Source organism: Triturus cristatus, chromosome 1_1 (assembly GCF_964204655.1).
Source record: "Triturus cristatus chromosome 1_1, aTriCri1.1, whole genome shotgun sequence".
Taxonomy (NCBI): domain Eukaryota; kingdom Metazoa; phylum Chordata; class Amphibia; order Caudata; family Salamandridae; genus Triturus; species Triturus cristatus.
The window spans coordinates 1053611845-1053629748 of NC_140579.1; positions in this window are offsets into that span (position 1 = coordinate 1053611845).

The following is a 17904-nucleotide window of genomic DNA, read 5'->3' on the forward strand; positions in this document are numbered from 1 at the left end:
GAGACATACAGCTCTCTATCGATGAGCTGAGGGGGCCCCCTTCAAGTACTGAAGACTGTGGCCCCCTGCACCCCGGGGTTTGCGGGGTGTTTGTTACGCCCCTGCGTATGGCAAGCTTTTCTAACACAATAAAAGCAGATTGACTAATGGAAGTGTGAGCAGGGCCGGAAAGGGAACTGAAACCGGCCATGGCAAACTGCTCGGCCGCCCCTCCTGGGGGGAGGGTGGGGGTGCAGTCAAGCAGTTTCCAGGGCTGTTTTTGGATGATTTTGTTACAGGGGGCCGATATTGCTGGTCCCTGGTAACAAAAACGCCCCCCCAGGACCCCAAAACAGGCCCCCACCCTGGCGGCCCACCAGGGAAACGCCCAGTGCCCGCTACGGCCAGTCCGGCACTGAGTGTGAGTGGCAGTGTCTGTGTGTGAGTGTGACAGAGTACAAATGTGTGAAGGAGTGCAAGAGATATAGTGAGAATGAGTGCTTCAATTAGACACGGTCATTGGCTGTAGGGACTCGAACTGTCTAACTGAAAAAGCAGTTAGCCAGTCATACCCAGAGGCAGGGACACAGACGACGTAACCCCACACCTGGCCATAGGCCCTGATATGATGCAAGTCATTCTCAGCATATTGAGTGGATCCATAGCAACATTTGGAACTGATATTTGAGGTAACTTTTGTCATAAGATTTCCTGTACTCATTTTATAGGGGGTGTCAATGGCAAAGTGTTGACCCTTGTAAACCGGAGGGAATCTTTAGAGGTACCCATGGCCAGGGCTGGACTGGGAACCAAAACCGGCCCTGGCAAAGTGCTCGGCCTGCTCTCAAGGGGGATTGGGGTGCGGCCGAGCTGTTTGCCAGGGCCGGTTTTGGCAAATTTTTGTTATAGGGTCTGATTTTGCAGCTATGCTGCAAAAAAAGGCCCTGTAACAAAAACGGCCCCCCGGGGACCACAACCAGCCCCCACATTGGTGGACCACCGGGGAAATGTCTGGTGCCCGCTAGGGCCAGTCCGACCCTGCCCATGGCAGAAGTATCCATGGTAAGTTTACGGCCTTGTTATATTGAATGTACTCCTTGGCATAAGGGGCTCACCCATGAAAAAATGATAGCCTTGGTATAGTGGAAGTAATTTTAGACTTAAGAAATTTGAAAAAAATGAGATATACTCCTAGGAAAGTTTAAGAGGATGTGGGTGAATAAGGGAAATTGGGCGCACAAGGACATTGTAACCAAAATACTTGCAATCCCAGCAGTCAGCACTGCTGCAAGATTGGCGATGTCAACCCTCATCCCCAAATAACCAAGGCAAAAACAAATACTCTGAGCACATGCAATATTTAAGTCCAAACAAAGAAGTACTCCAAACGTCTTCCACTTTCGTCAGATCTTTTTAATCGAATATTATGCTCCAGGCTTGCACCAGCCAACACTTGTTTTGTCCTCGGGTTGAGTCACCCTAAGACTTCCTCAGGGCTAGAATATCAATTAACACAATGTTGTCTAAGATTATGACATCAGAAATTACTTATTTGTGACATTATACCTAGGTGCTCATTGATTACACCTAAAACAGTGCTCTCCACACTGTGATGTACCCAGAGGAAACCTCAAAACCATGTTAATGTAAAGTAATGAGGAGCTTTCAGAATAACAAGAGTTTGATCTTTTCAACATCACCAAGATTATCTTGTAAATCAAAAAGGAGAAGGACAGCTCACTGCACCAGTTTGTCGCCTGGCTATCTGCCTTTTGGAATGTACTGCTGCTCATTGGAAGTCTCTTTGTGGTCCATATGATGGGAATGGCCACATGCTAAGCAGGTATCTGGGCAAATTATTGGGTGGTATCCGCCCTTCGTGTGCAGTTTGGAATCCATGTAGTGGGCTTATGTGCATTTATACGCATTATCAAGTGGTCTCAGGACTGTTCTTGACTGTCATTAGTTGCTGGAGAAGCCAACCTGGTTGTGGTTTAATATTTTCAGTGCTCTTCCCCTTTCACACCCCTGATTTTGCAGGTAATTGACGGTCACCTGGTTGATACCTAATCTTAGTTTCACCTATATAGTTTTAAGCTCCAACACAGAAAATTGTTTGGGCTGTAAGGGTGGTTCCACCTCTTAGTAGTAATTCTAGGAGGCTGATAGATAAGTCTTCTGATGCAGCTGTGCTTTCTACCTCAGAAGGTGAGTGTGAGGGTCAGAGCATCCACTGAGGGCTAGACCCTTGTGATCTGCAAAGCCCTTGTGTTTTAAAGCAGGGTGAAAGTATGGGCTGGTGTGAGGGTTCGGGAGTATGGAAAAAGGAGAAGATGGGCTCACAAGAGCAGATGACATCAGGCGAGTCTCCTGGCACTGATTAGAAAACCGAATCCCTCACACTGCCTTAAAGTTTGGCTAGTCTACAAGCCTAAATCCTAGCAATCCTTCACATAAAGAAATATGCTGTTTTCAAATCTTGCTGTTGCCCATCTCAATTAAAAGGCTACACATAAAGCTCATCTTTGGTCCTGACATAGAATGCCACATATCGATGTCACGGAAGCTACTTAAAAAGCAAACATTGTACAATGGCATGCTTCATCTAGGTTTTAAGGACCTCAATACAGCTTCTTATGCCTGTCTGAGAGTCATGGGCCTAGAATGTAATCTCCTTCATAGTACACTAAGTATATATGATCATCTTACAGCCTCCACCTGTTATGAAGAATTTTCTGGCCTGTTTGCCTAGGAGAAAATGGTGTTGCAGGGCTGTGTCATGGCCCCACTGTCAAGCTTCACAGATCGTGATTGACAGTCTAAAGGCAATCTGCCCCAGCCCCTCTAACATAGCTTTGCCTGTGTGTGAGTGAGCATGAATAGCATAGCTACACCCAGAAAGGGGGCTGGGGGCAATGGGAGTGAGAGACATAAGTGAGCTGGAGTGTTGCAATCTCATCGACCCCACGTCTCTTGGACTTCAGGGGATTCATGTTAGTAATTTTCTAAGATGAGTCCCAAGCATACACCGGGGATATGAGAAACAAATTAAGTTTCACTAGGATTCATAAACATTGAAATTGTCAGGGACAAGAAAGAATTTGTGATAGTTCTTCCTGGTTTCAAAAAGGCAGGCTGCAGTGAACCGAAGCCACAGTCAGAGGACGCCGGTATCATCCATTGTGGAACTGCAGGTTTAAAGCAAACCAGATGTTCATGGAGAAAGAGGGAGAAGAAACGCAGCAACCAATAGCAAATTGTATTCCGGAGACAAGTCAGAGTTTAGGCAACCAATGAGCAAACAAAACAAAATTGTAATTCGAATGCATGTAGGAATGCAAGCAAAAGAGTCAGGAAACTGAATAGGGAAACCAAGAAAACAAAGGTGAGGAACACAAGTATGGTGAATCAACTATAGTTATAGCTAAGGAACAAATATAACAAGGAATGTTGCCAGACACCTTCCCAAGTGGAGTAAACATCTTATAAATCTCAGTTGTGTACTCAAGACCTGGAAGTGCCTAATCTTGACCTTCACGAGTTAGCAATCTTGATGCTCCAACTGCTAAGGTGGTCTTCCACTACTTCACAGGATTTCTCATTCACAATTAATTGCACCCTTTTCCTAAAGAATATTCTATCTCCATATATCCTCATTATTCCTGACAGTACAACCCCCTTTAGGGCCCTCCCCTCTTGGTGCTCGCTTGCTAGGGGCCTTGTGGTGAAAGGAAGCTACTAATCTAGGATTGTGGATAAATGTGGAAGGTTCCCAAGAGCATTCTGCTTGTCCGCATCCTTTTCAGGCCACCAGATATTGTATTTGTCCCTTCACTCTTCTAAAATCAATTATAGTTTCAACTTCAAACTCAAGGGACCCATCCATGATGACTGCAAGAGGGGAGTAGTTGTGTTATATGTGTCAGACTTAACTCTGGATATGTGGAACACCAGATATATTCACAATCCTGGGAAGATCTAGCGCTACTGAAGTTTTTCCCACCAATGGGAAAATCTGAGAAATTTCCAATAAATCTAGTTGAAACTAGACAAAGTCATGAAACAGCCGAACTCTATCCCATTTCTTCTAATTGGAATTGCTCTGTTGATGGCAATTAGCAAACCATTTAAATCAGCCGTGGCTTGCTGTAAATTAAGTAGGGTATTGGCCTCCACTGAAGAAAATGTGGGCTAGTAGGCCCATAACAGATGGGGCTGAGGTTGACTGTATTATCTCTGGGACAATTGAAGGTGAACCCCAAAGAAACTAAAGAAAGGAGAGTGATCCAAGGGGGAATGCAGTGAATTGCAGAAAGTTCTGGTACTTGTACCCACAAAACCCATTGATTCTACCGCTTGTATAGCATTTAAGGGACTTTTCAAGGAACTGATTAATGCACTCAGTCTGACCAAAAGTTTGGGGATGATGGCTAGTAGATTTGAAGATGACCACCTCCAAAATCTGGAAATCAACTGGGCATCTCTGTCTGCGATTATCTTTGAAGGTAAGCCATGCAGGTGTACTGTCTCTTTCAAGAATATTATTCTTAGTTCAGGAGCCTTTTGTAATTTGGGTAATGGAATGACATGAACATATTTAGTTAAACAACAACAGTCTAATACAACTATCTATATAGTGATTTTCTTTGAAGATGTAATGTGTAATAAATAAAATATATAGAGATCTTCTAAGGTTATACAGTAGTGGGTAAGGGAATTAAGATACATATGTTTCTGACCAGAGGACTTCCGCTGGGCACAACTGAAACATTGCTTGACATGTTTTCTCACATCCATTGTTACAGTGCCACATCCAAAATGTCTAGTAACTAAATCTTCTTCCTTTCTCATGAATGCCCTGCAATGGGAGGGTCATGGAACCAAGAATGCTTTTTCTGTAATTCAGATGAAGGAAGTTTGTATTCATTGAAGAATAGCCCTTCTAAAAAAGTGCAATAGTTTTTGTTCCTTATTACTTAAAAACAACTGAAACAATTCAGATCAAATAACAAAGGACCCTTTCCACTCCATAATGTATATTCCTGCCAAATGTTATGTAAATCTGTTCAGCCATGTCACTACATCTGTGTAAACAGTCTCTGGAAAATGCATTGGTGGAAAAACATGTTTTGGAACCCCCCTTTTTTCTTTGCACCCCTTAACTAATCATCATGAAACTTTGCATTATCAGCCAATGTAGGAGAAAGAATAGGGGTGCAAAGTTTCCAATAGATTCATCAAACGGTGACAAAGTATTAAAATCTGAGAAATTCCCATCTTTCTGAATCCTAACTGTAACTACAGAGTGGCTACCGCCAAATATACTTCTCTGCCCAACAGCCACAACATTTGACTACTTAACTTGCTAATCTGCTCCAGCATATATGACTATCAATGAATATCCTGCGATGCAGAAGGAAAGGTTACTACTTGTAGTTCTGGTTCTGCATCGTAGGGCTTCATAAATGACCTGCCTGCCTCCCCTGCTGCTTAACTATAGTGAAGTACTGTATAATAATTCTCTATTCTCTTACCTTAAAAAAAGAGACACTGCTAATGCTATGCACTCTGGGAAGGTGAGCCTCCCAGGTTGTTAAAGGAACAGGCTCCCTTTTCTCTATGTTCTCAATGCAAGCCTATCAGGCTGCATTTTCTCCTTCACCATCACCTCAAATAGAATGGACCACAATAATTACCTACCAACCATAAATCTTGATACTTCTGGGTCAGGGTTATAAAGTTATATATATCTCTACAATTGATTAAAAAGATTGTTTAGAGATATCGTAACTTTTAGAGTTCTACTATTCATTCTCATATGAACAATCTAATAATATTACTTTTATAGTAGGATAGAGCACAAGGCTTTTAAAATTAGTATTCCTCGGTCCAAGTAATATGTGCCCATTTCTTCATTTAGGCAGTTCTTTAGTTACTAAAAAAACAAAGAAATTATATATTCACAAATTTATCCATAATCAGCCAAGCTCTTATTGCTGGCAAATAAACTTAACCATACTATCGCCCTCACGGGCTTGACCAGAAAGTATCTTTCTTGCAGGTTTTCCCCAGTATGCAACATGTGTATTTAATGTGGGATTGTTTTTTAACCTTTTGATTATTGGTTTTTAACTCTTTGATCATTGTTTTAATTGTTTTTAATTTGTGTAAAAATATGGGATCATCTATTGTAGATGATCAACTGTGATGATTACCTTTTTTTTTTTTTTTTGTTCTGTTTTTGTTTTGCAGAGTTTACAGACAGGCAGTAGTCATCAATGAACATCGACCATACCACAAAGTATTAGGCAAGAACAGATGAGCAGTACCGTGGATCAGAGGAACCCCCATCCGACATATAGAGGGGTCAGTGACGATGTGGTGGCCATAAGAACCATGATACGGTACCCGGCATCATGCTTTGGTAGTATAGGCCCAGTGGTACGGTGCATAGAGTCTACGCAGAGTCTTCAGGATACATACTTGTACAGATAGTAAAAATAGAACATGAAAAGGGCAGAACTTCGGGAGCCCCCAATAACCAAGAACAGCAGCAAAGTCCGACATGTAAATTTACATCCCGCATTATTTCCCCGTCGCTCCCGTCCACCCCCACCCCTGGCATCCCCCGGTTGGGCATCACCACACTGAAAGCCCAGCACTGCCCACTCTGAGTATCAGATAGTATACAGCCATCTACGGGGCGGGGTGATGATTACCTTTTTTAATAAAAATAAATATTCCTATTTTGTAAACACTTGGCCTATTGAGGGTGTTGGTGTTTTGCTCTGGTGACTGACCGGTTTTGGTGTGAATCATTGGTTTGGTATTTAGTATCTGCCGAAAGGGGGATCCCTCTTTTTTGACTACTGTCTATTCGGCACCCTATCCCCTTTGTGGTAAAAGGGCCCCTCTCACTACCTTTGTGTTATATAAGTACAGCCCTTTGTCTGGAGAGCCTCCGGTTTGGAGTTGTTATACAAGAGCTTTTTTGGCCTATGGATCACTTTAAGACCTTCAGCTTTAGTGATGACCAATTTAACAAAATTATCAATGCTAAAAATGGAAACAAAATTACAGTGATGACTGGAAGAGGAGAGAATTGGGGCAAACTAGTGAATTTAAAAAAGAAGCTAATTCGTACGGAAGCCCATGCAGACTTTTTAATAGAGTATGTAAAGGCTGGCACAATCCCTATTGGACTACAGGTTCGCAACGAACCAGGTCTGTTTATAGAAAACAAGAGGTTCTTAGAGGTGTGGACCCAGATCTCCAACGGATGCAATAGGGATTGGATGCTCCTTATAATTGAGACTGCGCAGGAATTGATTATTATTGAAAAAGAAGCTATTGAAAAACTAGAGATTGAACTGAGAGAAAGTACAGCGGTAGATGATGCAAAAAGAAAATTAGAGAAGATAAATCGGGATATTGAGGGCTGTAGAGACTACCTCATTAACAAGAAGACAAATAAGCTCAAAAAAGATATAGAAAGTTTTAGTGCTGAATTGGCCTATCCATATCTCAATGAGAAATACTACCAACAAAAAAATGACCAGAGCTGGGAGAGACCAAACAATAGACCAATTTATAGGCGAGGAGGAAGAAAGCAAGTTACCTTCTCCTAAACGTCGGGATCTAGCAGCGAGGAGGAAAGCACCTCAAGAGAGGATAATGGCAATAGAGGCAACCCCAAAGAGTCAGGGTCTTTTTTTAGATCAGAGACCAGGATGGGGGCAAAGATACAATACAAATCAAGGGAGAGGGCATCAGATTCAGGGACCCCCTCCTTCTCCACAACAAGAGTACATGTGAACAAGGAACCAAAGGTACTGGCGCCAGACAGAGCACCAGTAATTAATCTATCAAATAAAGAATTGACAGAGATAGAAATTAGGGTTCTTAGCAAAGGTTTTAGTTTCATTCCCTCAACAGGAATAAATAAATTTCAACTGGAAAAGGACTTGCAAGCCTTTTTCAGGAAAATTAGATTAAAAAGGTTTTTTGAGGGTCGCCCAGCTAGAGATAATAAGAACAAATCTGGTCTTAAACCCAAGTCGAGTTTTACCCCGACATTGGATATGGTAGGTAAGAACCATGAGACTTTTGAAAGGGCTGTTGAAAGTGGCATACAGAAGATCCTATCTGAAAATCCAAGGCAATTCGAAGGGAATTTGATTAGAGAAGAAAAGACAGCTCTTATGTCTCTAAAAGATGATCTAATGCTTACAATAAAGCCAGCAGATAAGAGTGGGGGGGGAGGGGGGGGGGGGGTAGTGGTTTTTAACACCTCTGATTATGATCACAAAATGCAAGGAATGCTGAGTGTAAGAGCGCACTATGAACCTGTTCCAAGAAGCCAACTGGCTACTCTAACCAGGGATTGTCTTACGCTTCTTAATGAGGCTAAGGACGGGAATGGATTTGCGAGGAGGAATTTACATTTTTGAATAATGTAGAACATAGAATCCCTGCCTTGTATGGCCTGCCGAAAGTACACAAAAATCATGACAACCCCCCAATGAGACGTATAGTGAGCAGTATTAATGCACTGACAGAGCCCTTAAGCAAACATGTGATGGGCCTGAAGTCATATGTCAGAGACTCAACACATATGATTTCATTGTTAGAAGGGAAACCGTTCTGTGGAGAGACTCAGTGTCTGGTTAATCTGGACATTGAGTCTCTCTACACAAACATTCCTCAAGAAGAAACAGTTGAGGTGGTGCGCAGAGCTATTGAAGTAGTAGAACTCGAAGGAGTAGAAAAGAGTTTTATAACGGAATGCGCTAGGATTGTTCTAATGAACAATATATTTCTGTTTAAGGACCAGCTCTTTAAACAAAAGAAGGGCACCAGCATGGGGGCCACCTGTGAGCCGAGATTAGCATGCCTCTATGTTGGGGAATTCGAAAAGAAACACGTCCATAACGATCTTGCACTGTTTTTTGAGAATGTAGCGGGCTAGTACCGCTACATTGATGACATCTTTTTCATTTGGGATGGTGAGGAAGATCAGTTAGAGAAGTTTTTACTCTGGCCAAATATGGGTGACTCAAATTTGAAATTTACGTCCCAACATAGTAGGTCCAAAGTTGACTTTCTAGATTTCTCTATTAAGAATGAGGAAGGGATTTTTGGCGGTGGAACTCTATACTAAACCCATGTCAAAAAACACCTTGCTACATTACTCAAGTTTCCATCCCAAAAAGACAATATCCCATTCAGCCAATTTCTCCGCTTGCGGAGAAATTGCTCTGATATAAATGATTTCGACAAACATGCGGAAACTATGAAGAAGTTCAAAGAGAGAGGCTACCCTAAGAAGTTAATCTCGCATTCATACAAACGTGCGAGATTCTACAATACAGAGGCTATGTTAAATAAGACCAGTGATAAGAAGAGAGAATTGGATAAAGTGTTTTTTGTTAGTAACTTCTCTCACATTAGCAATAGAATCAAAAATGTAATAAATAGTAATTGGCACATTATAAATGATGAAGAGGAGAAGAAGCTAGAAAACCCCATTTTTAAAATAAACAAAAACCTAAAGAATGAGCTAGTATACACCTATAGGGAACATCAAGGGAGTATACAAATTACAATGGATGGAAGACCAGCGATAGTAAATGTGAAATGAGGCACATGCAATGTGTGTGCACTATGTATAGAATCAAAAAGTCTGGATCACAATGGGTGTCATGTTAACACAAGATCCCTCTAACTGTAGGAGTAAAAATATAGTATATTTTCTGCGATGCCCATGTGACATGGGCTACGTAGGAGAGACTGGTAGGGAACTCCGCATCAGACTCCAAGAACACCGCTCTGCCATAAGAACTAAGAAAACTAACGCTCTTCTAGTAGCCCATTTTATCGAAATGGGGCACAATGATTCTGATATTGAATGGATTATATTAGAGAAAATCTGGATAGGAGCACGCGGTGGCAATATGGAACAGAAACGTAAAGCAAGAGAACAATGGTTCATTTTGCGCTTTAATACAGTTCGAAATGGCCTAAACTCTAAAGAGGAATGGGACCGTCTGATTAGGTGACTCACATCTTAGGGTAATTGTTTGTCGCTTTATTGTTGACCAGAACTTACTTGTGTCAGTGTGCTCACATTTAAGACTGAGATTTGGCGAATAGAGCTTTCATAGACTTTATGTTACCTGTTAGGCAGGTTAAAATGGCTGCCCTGATAGATATGGTCATGTGCCTCACTAACCGGAACGTTCCCGATTAATATAATGAAGACTCACTTGCAGACCAAAGAACAATAATTGAATATAGAGGCTTGTCGTGAAATGGCTGAGAGTTGTGCTTTTATATTTACATAGTAACAGGAGAGAGATGAAGGAACTGGCCGAGTCCCGTCATTAGGATATTGGTGGCAAGAAATATAGAATTGGTTAGTTGAGTTTCTCTACAGTAACATAAAAGTGATGTAATGGACACAAATTGGGTAATAGTACGTGTTGAAAGCATCTTACTGTGAAGATTTAATACAAGGTCAGGGCAGGCTAAGATGGCCGCCATAGCAGCAGTATTTTCTGCGGCATCTTTCAAGAAAGCGCAGCTGTTATGTATCTCAGAAGCTAATTAAGTATACGATAGATATAAAAACTGAGGTCTCTGTTTGGATCTGAATCCTTGATCCACGGAGCTGTTACCCGACATGAGGCCAGAATGCCCATATTTCAGGTAAGGAGTAGAATGACTGACTGTTTCCTCCCCTAACTCTTTATCGTGCAGTTGCCCTAGCGCGGTTTGTGTTACGGTTAATGTGTAATTTTTAGCTTAGCTAAACAAAATCTAGTGAGGACATTTTTGTAAGATATAGTAGGGATATGTGAGTACAGCTTATCATGGAAGAAGCAATTTGTATGCTGTCCGGAATTTACTGCCTCTCTATGTTTAACATACTGCGGTATCGGAATGGAGGTCTCCTAACATAGTTCCTTGCAACTATTCGATCATGGGTGAGGGTATGAGTCCGGATTAGTGACTATATCACGTATTGCCAACGCTATAAGAATAGGGTGGCAAGCTCATGCGGTCGATAACTGGAACACCATAACCCCGAGAGGGTGACAGTATGGTTAAGTTTATTGCATGCAGTCGATAACTGTAATATCATATCCCCGTGAGGGCGATATTATGGTTAAGTAAAAGGGCCCCTCTCACTACTTTGTGTGATATGATGCACAACCAGGAATACAGGTTCTTAACCTTCTCTTATGTATGTACTTTAGAAAAGTGAAACACATTGTGATGAAATGACAGACCACGGTCAGGTTCGAATTGACAAGTGCCTGTTGAAAGTAGAGCTCATTTGTTACTCAAAGTTACGCTAGCAGCTCCTTCCTGGTCAATGGACTGTTGGGCATTACTAGATTCCGGAACAGCAGGCAGTTTTATGGACCTTCAAGTGGATCATCTTCATGATATTCCCACAAGAAGAAAATAAACCCCTGAACCTATCAATGGCATAGATGGCACACTGTTAACTTCAGATGAAATGTGTGACTAGACGTCAGAGCTCGTAATTGCTATTGATCTAGAAGTTCAATTTACTACTTGCACGGGACACTGTTTTCCATAGATTGGAGACCACCATTATATCCGTTATCGGAATGTTCTAATTTGAACACAACTGAAAATTTAAATAACAATCCAGAAACGTGCCGTTTTTCAGGATATGACTGTACGAAAGGACAGATTCCTAAAGCCACGATTCTGCACGGTTGGATATACTTTGACCATTAAAAAGAATGAACATTTATGATTCAAATCTTTTTATTGAGTTTTATATCATAGTAACAACAACTGCCACCTACATCCAAAGGCCGGTGGGGAATAGCAACCATTTCGAAAGTGAAAACCAAAACGGGGAGAGAGGAGAAAGAGGTGTAGAGAAAGATTGGGATGAAAGCATCCGAGAGCCGAGATTGAAAGACCCCTGTGAAGGGGTGTGTTAGACCAATGGCCATATAACATGCACATTCAAATTACTCCACCATTTGTAGTGCTCTAGTGAGGTGGAGCACCATTAAGTATTTCGGACATGTTAGTTCAACAAATTTGGAGCCCCAAGTTTTGTCAAAATGTGGTATGGTGTGTGCAACGCTGGCGGTGAGTTTCTCCACACCCACAAGATCCCATATTTAATATAGTCAATCTAGTCAGGTCGGTATTGCGTCAGTGCCCCAACGGGATAAAAGAAGCTGTTTAGCTTCGCCCAGCTCCAAGGTAACAGCTCTAGTTACGGTTACATTCAGGGTCACTTGCTGTATGCAAGTCTTGTTTCCACAAATAGATACAGTCAGGGAGTCGCCTTTATGGCCTTCACTGAACATCTCTTCTATACGAATTTCTACTCTAAGCAGAATGAAAGCCATTCTTTTACAGAAAACAGTGCCCCTGACCTCGGCCACAGAAACCTATGATCTCCAAGTCGCAAGGACTTCTGCGGAGATGCATGCCCTTTTGTATACAAACTGCCCTGTACATTTCTCAGAAATGTTTGGTCGTATCTTAAACATGTCCGATACGAGCGGTATTGTACATGTATTTAAGAACGTGTGTGCAGGACTGTTAGCACCTTTTCAAGCAGTCCTCGGAATTTTTCCAAACTTCGTGCACTCTGTGTTTGGCGGACTGCCGCTCCTTTTAGCACTCGTTGCAGGGATCCTATTTTTGCTCCTACTGCTACAATATGGCAAGCCAATTCACCAGCGTCACTCCCAGCACCATAGAGAGAGCTCTCTTGGAGATGAAGTGTCGTGAGCGCATCGTCCAAATTTTGGGTTTACCTCGTCTACGAGAATTAAATACCACATGGTTTCTGTCATTCAGACCAATCTGGCAAGATTGCATCTTACCGGTTCTATGCTGCCTGCTCTGCGGTGAAGAATGCGTGCTAGACATCTGTCTAACACTCCCATCAGTCATGCCTACGGATATCGATACTCTACTGGACCCAGTAACGGCCCATGCTCTGTGTTGTCCCCAGCGGCTACCAATCCTGATGACGGCATTCATTGAGATCTCACAGACGCAAATTGCTACTGCTGAGGTACGCGAGGAAACATCAGGCACGCAGGTAACATCCGATTCGAACATTGCTGATGCGACCAATGCTGAAGGCAATTGTTCACATCTGTGCGCAGTTAATCTTCTAAACGAGGTATTCCAACTTTCACCTACAACGGTAGATGACTTTTTGTCTACAGGATTAGATTTCCCCAGGCCCACACACTGACTTTTGATTAAGGCACACAGTGTTCCGATGAGACTCTGAATTTGGCCTTCGTTTTCAAACCAGGGACTGACTTTGGAACTTTTTCCTATGATTAATTTTTTTCTCCAAATTTTTATTTTTTCATTTTTTGGCACAAGTGATCTGATTATAGTAGAACTATTCATAGAGAACAAAATTCTTTGAAAATCTTCCAGGGACATTATGCCACCTTGTGATAAACAACAATTGATTTATGTAACCTGATATGAAATGGTTTCGGCCCTTTTTCTTCTGTATTAACGAGCCATTTCATCAAATGTATATATTTATGATTCATTCTTGTTGGCGTTTTTCAAATACACGCATATGCTTGGAATGAAACATTGCTTTTAATATGTACAGCACCTTATGCACAGCAATGGTTTTTTAATGCATTTTTAGGACATATGTTTTAGCGTGTTTTATATAATCATGCAAAACTCTTTTAGACATGTTAAGGATTTAGTAATGTCGTTCATACAAAACTGGAGTGGGTGTTGTGTGTAGATTTAGATTTCGTTTATAGGTTTCCCGATTTATGCCCTTATATAGGTACAATTCATATTGCCCTTATTTAAGCATTGTCCATGCTAACCAAATACAGGCATGGTCTCCTACATCCGACAATCCACGTCACGAGTTCTTGGAAAACCAGACTCTTAAGCCTTTAGGAATTTCCCTTGCTTGGATATTGATTTCTCCAAGAACTCATTTAGTATGCATGAACATTTATTTCTTAGGGGTTCATTCATGACGTTCCGATGCCCGACTTTTACGTCAATACAGGCATTCCTAAACACCTACAAGGTATAAATATACCTGCACTTGCCCTGGCAAACCACGGTTCCGGCACCACCCAGCTCGACTGCCTACTTGCGGTTCGCCACGGTGAGTTCGGAAGGAAATCGAGTTCCAGCCTGACGCACTGACCAGACGCTGTCATCCTCTTCGCAGAGAATCCAGCTCCAGTGTTTCTGACTCCCCTTGCGGGCTGTTATATATCGAGTCCCGGAAAAGAGATTCCAACCTCGCACATTCTAAGGTATGGAGCAGACTAGAACTTAGAGAAACGTTTGGCAACTCTTGGTAAAACTAAAACTATAGCTAGCTATACTTTAGAAAACAGTACCTACTTCTTACCTCGTACTACACTTAGGTTAGGTACACTGGGGTAGAACTATTTAGAAGCATCAGATGAGTATTCACCTTTTTAGGCTGTGTTATTTATATATGTATTTTAATTAATATATGTCATAGCTACAAACCATGCTATTGCAGTATTATTTTATCTTACTGCTAACTCTGTACATATTGTACTTCACAGCCTGTCTTACGATTGTAGCAGTTCATATCTCTTGCATGAGAAATAAGACTGTTTAATAAACCCTTTATTGAAACGCCCGTCTCTATTTCTGTGCAACTCAGTAGAAACTAAGCATGCACGATTGACTGAGTGAAACTGTTATTGTTTCCATGGTTCTGAGATTGTTCCGACTCCAAGTCAAATCTATAGTGTATATTATTCCAATGCGCAGAGCCTATGAGGGATATAGGAACTACACTACAGTTCTCTTTGCAATATACCATGTCCTCAACCCAATGATCAACCTGCGGGGCCAGGGTACTTTCCCATGTTAGTGCTACTTGCCGCTTTGCCAGCAGTAGAGCAATTTGCACAAATTTACCCAATTTTCCTTTTATCTGGGGCATAAAGCATAGTAAATAAATCAACGGTGTACATTGCAATGGAATTCCCGCCATATCCTGCATACATTTCACCACCCCTTCCCAATATTGAAACACCCGTCTTCAGTTCCATGCTAAATGCCAAAAGTCAGCATCTGATTGGCCACATCGTTTACAATTTCTCGTCTCTAGAAGGCCACATTTAAATGGCTTAAGAGGTGTGTCATATATTTGGCGAATATACTTAAAATGAATAATCCGCAGGTTACCATTGGGTGTAAGAGTGCTGGTAAGACTGCAGACATGCTCCCATTCCGATGGTGTCAGGGGAGGACTACGCCTATCATTCCAGCAGGCGAAACTTCTGTCAGAATCTCTGACCTTCTCGTCCCGCACTGCCCTATAGAGTTTGTTAACTAGTTGGCGTTGTGTGAGTGCGACCAGTAGGTGCTGCAAAGAATGCAAACCAAGTGGTTCGGCTGGATATGTAGTGTAGTGTGTTTTAAGTGCAATCTTCAACCTGTGCACAGTAAACGGAAATAATGGCTGGGTTGGTAATGTATTGTAGCCCTCCAGATGTAATGAAACTCCCATCGGGATAGAGGTCCTGCATTCTATCAATACCAGCCTCTTTAAGCGATCGCATTGGGCCCACTTCCTGCGTCACCGAGAGTGCAGCATGATGTGCTAGCGGTAAGGCCGGAGCGTATATTGGGAGCTTATCAGCGAGTCCACTGATGGATTGTCAGGCAGCAATAGTAGTGTCTAGTAAATTGATTTCAGTCTTTGGCGTGCCTCTGTGCGTGCGAGTAAGTATTCCAGCTAATGGGGTCGGGTGTGCATCGCCGTCTTCCACTGCGATATGAGGAGTAAAGGCATGCGGGTGGTACCAATAATATGCGTACTGCGCCTGAGCACAAAGATAGTATATATAGAAGTCTGGTGCACAAAATCCTACTTTGGCATAGTCTAAGGTAAGTATGATCCAACCTACCCTAGCTTGTTTGCCACCCCATATTAAGCGGAGCAGTGAGGTTCGCACAGTGTTAAAAAAATGTTTTGACCACTTTATAGGGATGTTGCAAAATAGATATAGAAATCGCAGCAAGAATGTCATCTTTATGATAGCAATGCGCTGCCAGTCACAACTGCAATGTCACCCACCTGTCTACTTGTTGCTCCAGTGCAACACATGCCTGCCCATAATTCTCCTTTACCACCACTTCTGGGTCACACTGCACCCACACACCTAGGGACTTAACTGGTTCTGTTGACCATATCAGTGGATATTCCATATTTGGGGGGGGGGGGGGGGGGGGTTGTTATTGTTGTCAAGGGTATTATCACCGACTTGTCCCAATTGATGGTGAGACCAGAGAATATCCCGAAGCGGATATATTCTCTCAACACAGGAGCCAGATAGTGCTGTGGTTCTCGAATGAAAAGCACCATATCCTCGGCATATAAGGATATGCCGACAGGGCGATGTATAAAGGTTAGGGCCGATTCCCTATGTCGATGACGAATCACACATGCCAGAGGTTCAAGCATGATGGCGAACAGTAGCGGGAAGAGAGGGCAAACCTGCCGAGTACCTCTCTCAACCCAAAATGGCTCCCAGATGAGGCCCCCAAGCGCACCCACGCCGAAGGATCAGAGTACAAGAAGCACACACAGCCAAAAAACACTCCCGGAAACCCCATACGTTGAAGGATGTGAACCATATAGCTCCATTCAATGAAGTCTAATGCCTTTGCTGCATCCAACATAACAGCAGCTGCGGGAAGGTCAGGGTTCAACACGTGAAACATTGCGAAGATAGTTCTTAAGTTGTGGGATGTGGATCTTTCCGGTATAAAACCAGATTGATCCGGCAATACTAGACCAGGTATTAGGGGTTGGAGCTAAGTAGCCAACAAAATGTTTGCAAGTATTTTTGCGTCCAGATTAATCAAAGATAAGGGGCGGTATGACTCACAAAGAGATGGTGATTTATCTTTTTTAAGTAATGTAATAATCAGAGCCTGCCGCAGCGAAGGCGTTAATATACCGGTTTCATGTGCCTCCACATCCATTTCTAGCAAATAGGGTGTTAAAAGTTTAACATATTCTTTGTAAAATTCTGTTGTGAGGCTGTCCGGCCCGGAGCTTTTTTTATTCGGCAAGGAGCATATCGCTGCCTTGATATTAGAATCGTCAATTGGTTGACTTAGGTACTCACGGTGGCCATCTGCCAGGCAGGCACAGGCAATGTCAGAAAGGTATTAGCCGAGAGCTGTAGCCTCAGCGCTCCCACGCGATGTATACATATTAGCGTAGCGGTCTCTGAATTGGTCAACTATATCCTGAGGCGTGAAATGTTCCCCACCCTGTGTATCCACCATTTTGGTGATATGGTGATGTTTGGTGCAAAATTTGAGTCTAGTGGCTAGCTGTCGGCCTGGGTGGCCTCCCTCACCATATGCCTGGGTGATAGGTCTACGTGATAGATACCATGTTTCAGTTTCCGCCAGTGCGTCATATTCTAAGAGCAGTTCATGAATATGAGCGAGTGCGGAAGCACATGGTGTGGTTGTGTATTCTTTTTCAAGCTCCTCTAATACAGTCTCTGTTCTTGCAAGTTGCCCTATAATATCTCTCAGAATGCCCGCTGTTGTATTAATGCAGACCCCCCCCAATAGTTACCTTAAAGGCTTCCCAGAGAGTGGCCGCGCTATCTACAGAGCCCACATTGAACTCAAAGTATTGTTCTATGGCTTTCCTAATAGTGTCAGTATAAGTAGGATCTAGCAGGGCCTCGGCGCGAAAACACCAGGTGAATGGGCGATGTGTATTGGTAGGGATATCAAAGACTAGCTTCACTGGATTGTGATCAGATAATGTGCGTGGAAGAGGAACAATATCCGTGACCCAGTCATTTGCCCCCTCTCTCAAAAGCCAATAGTCCAAGCGGG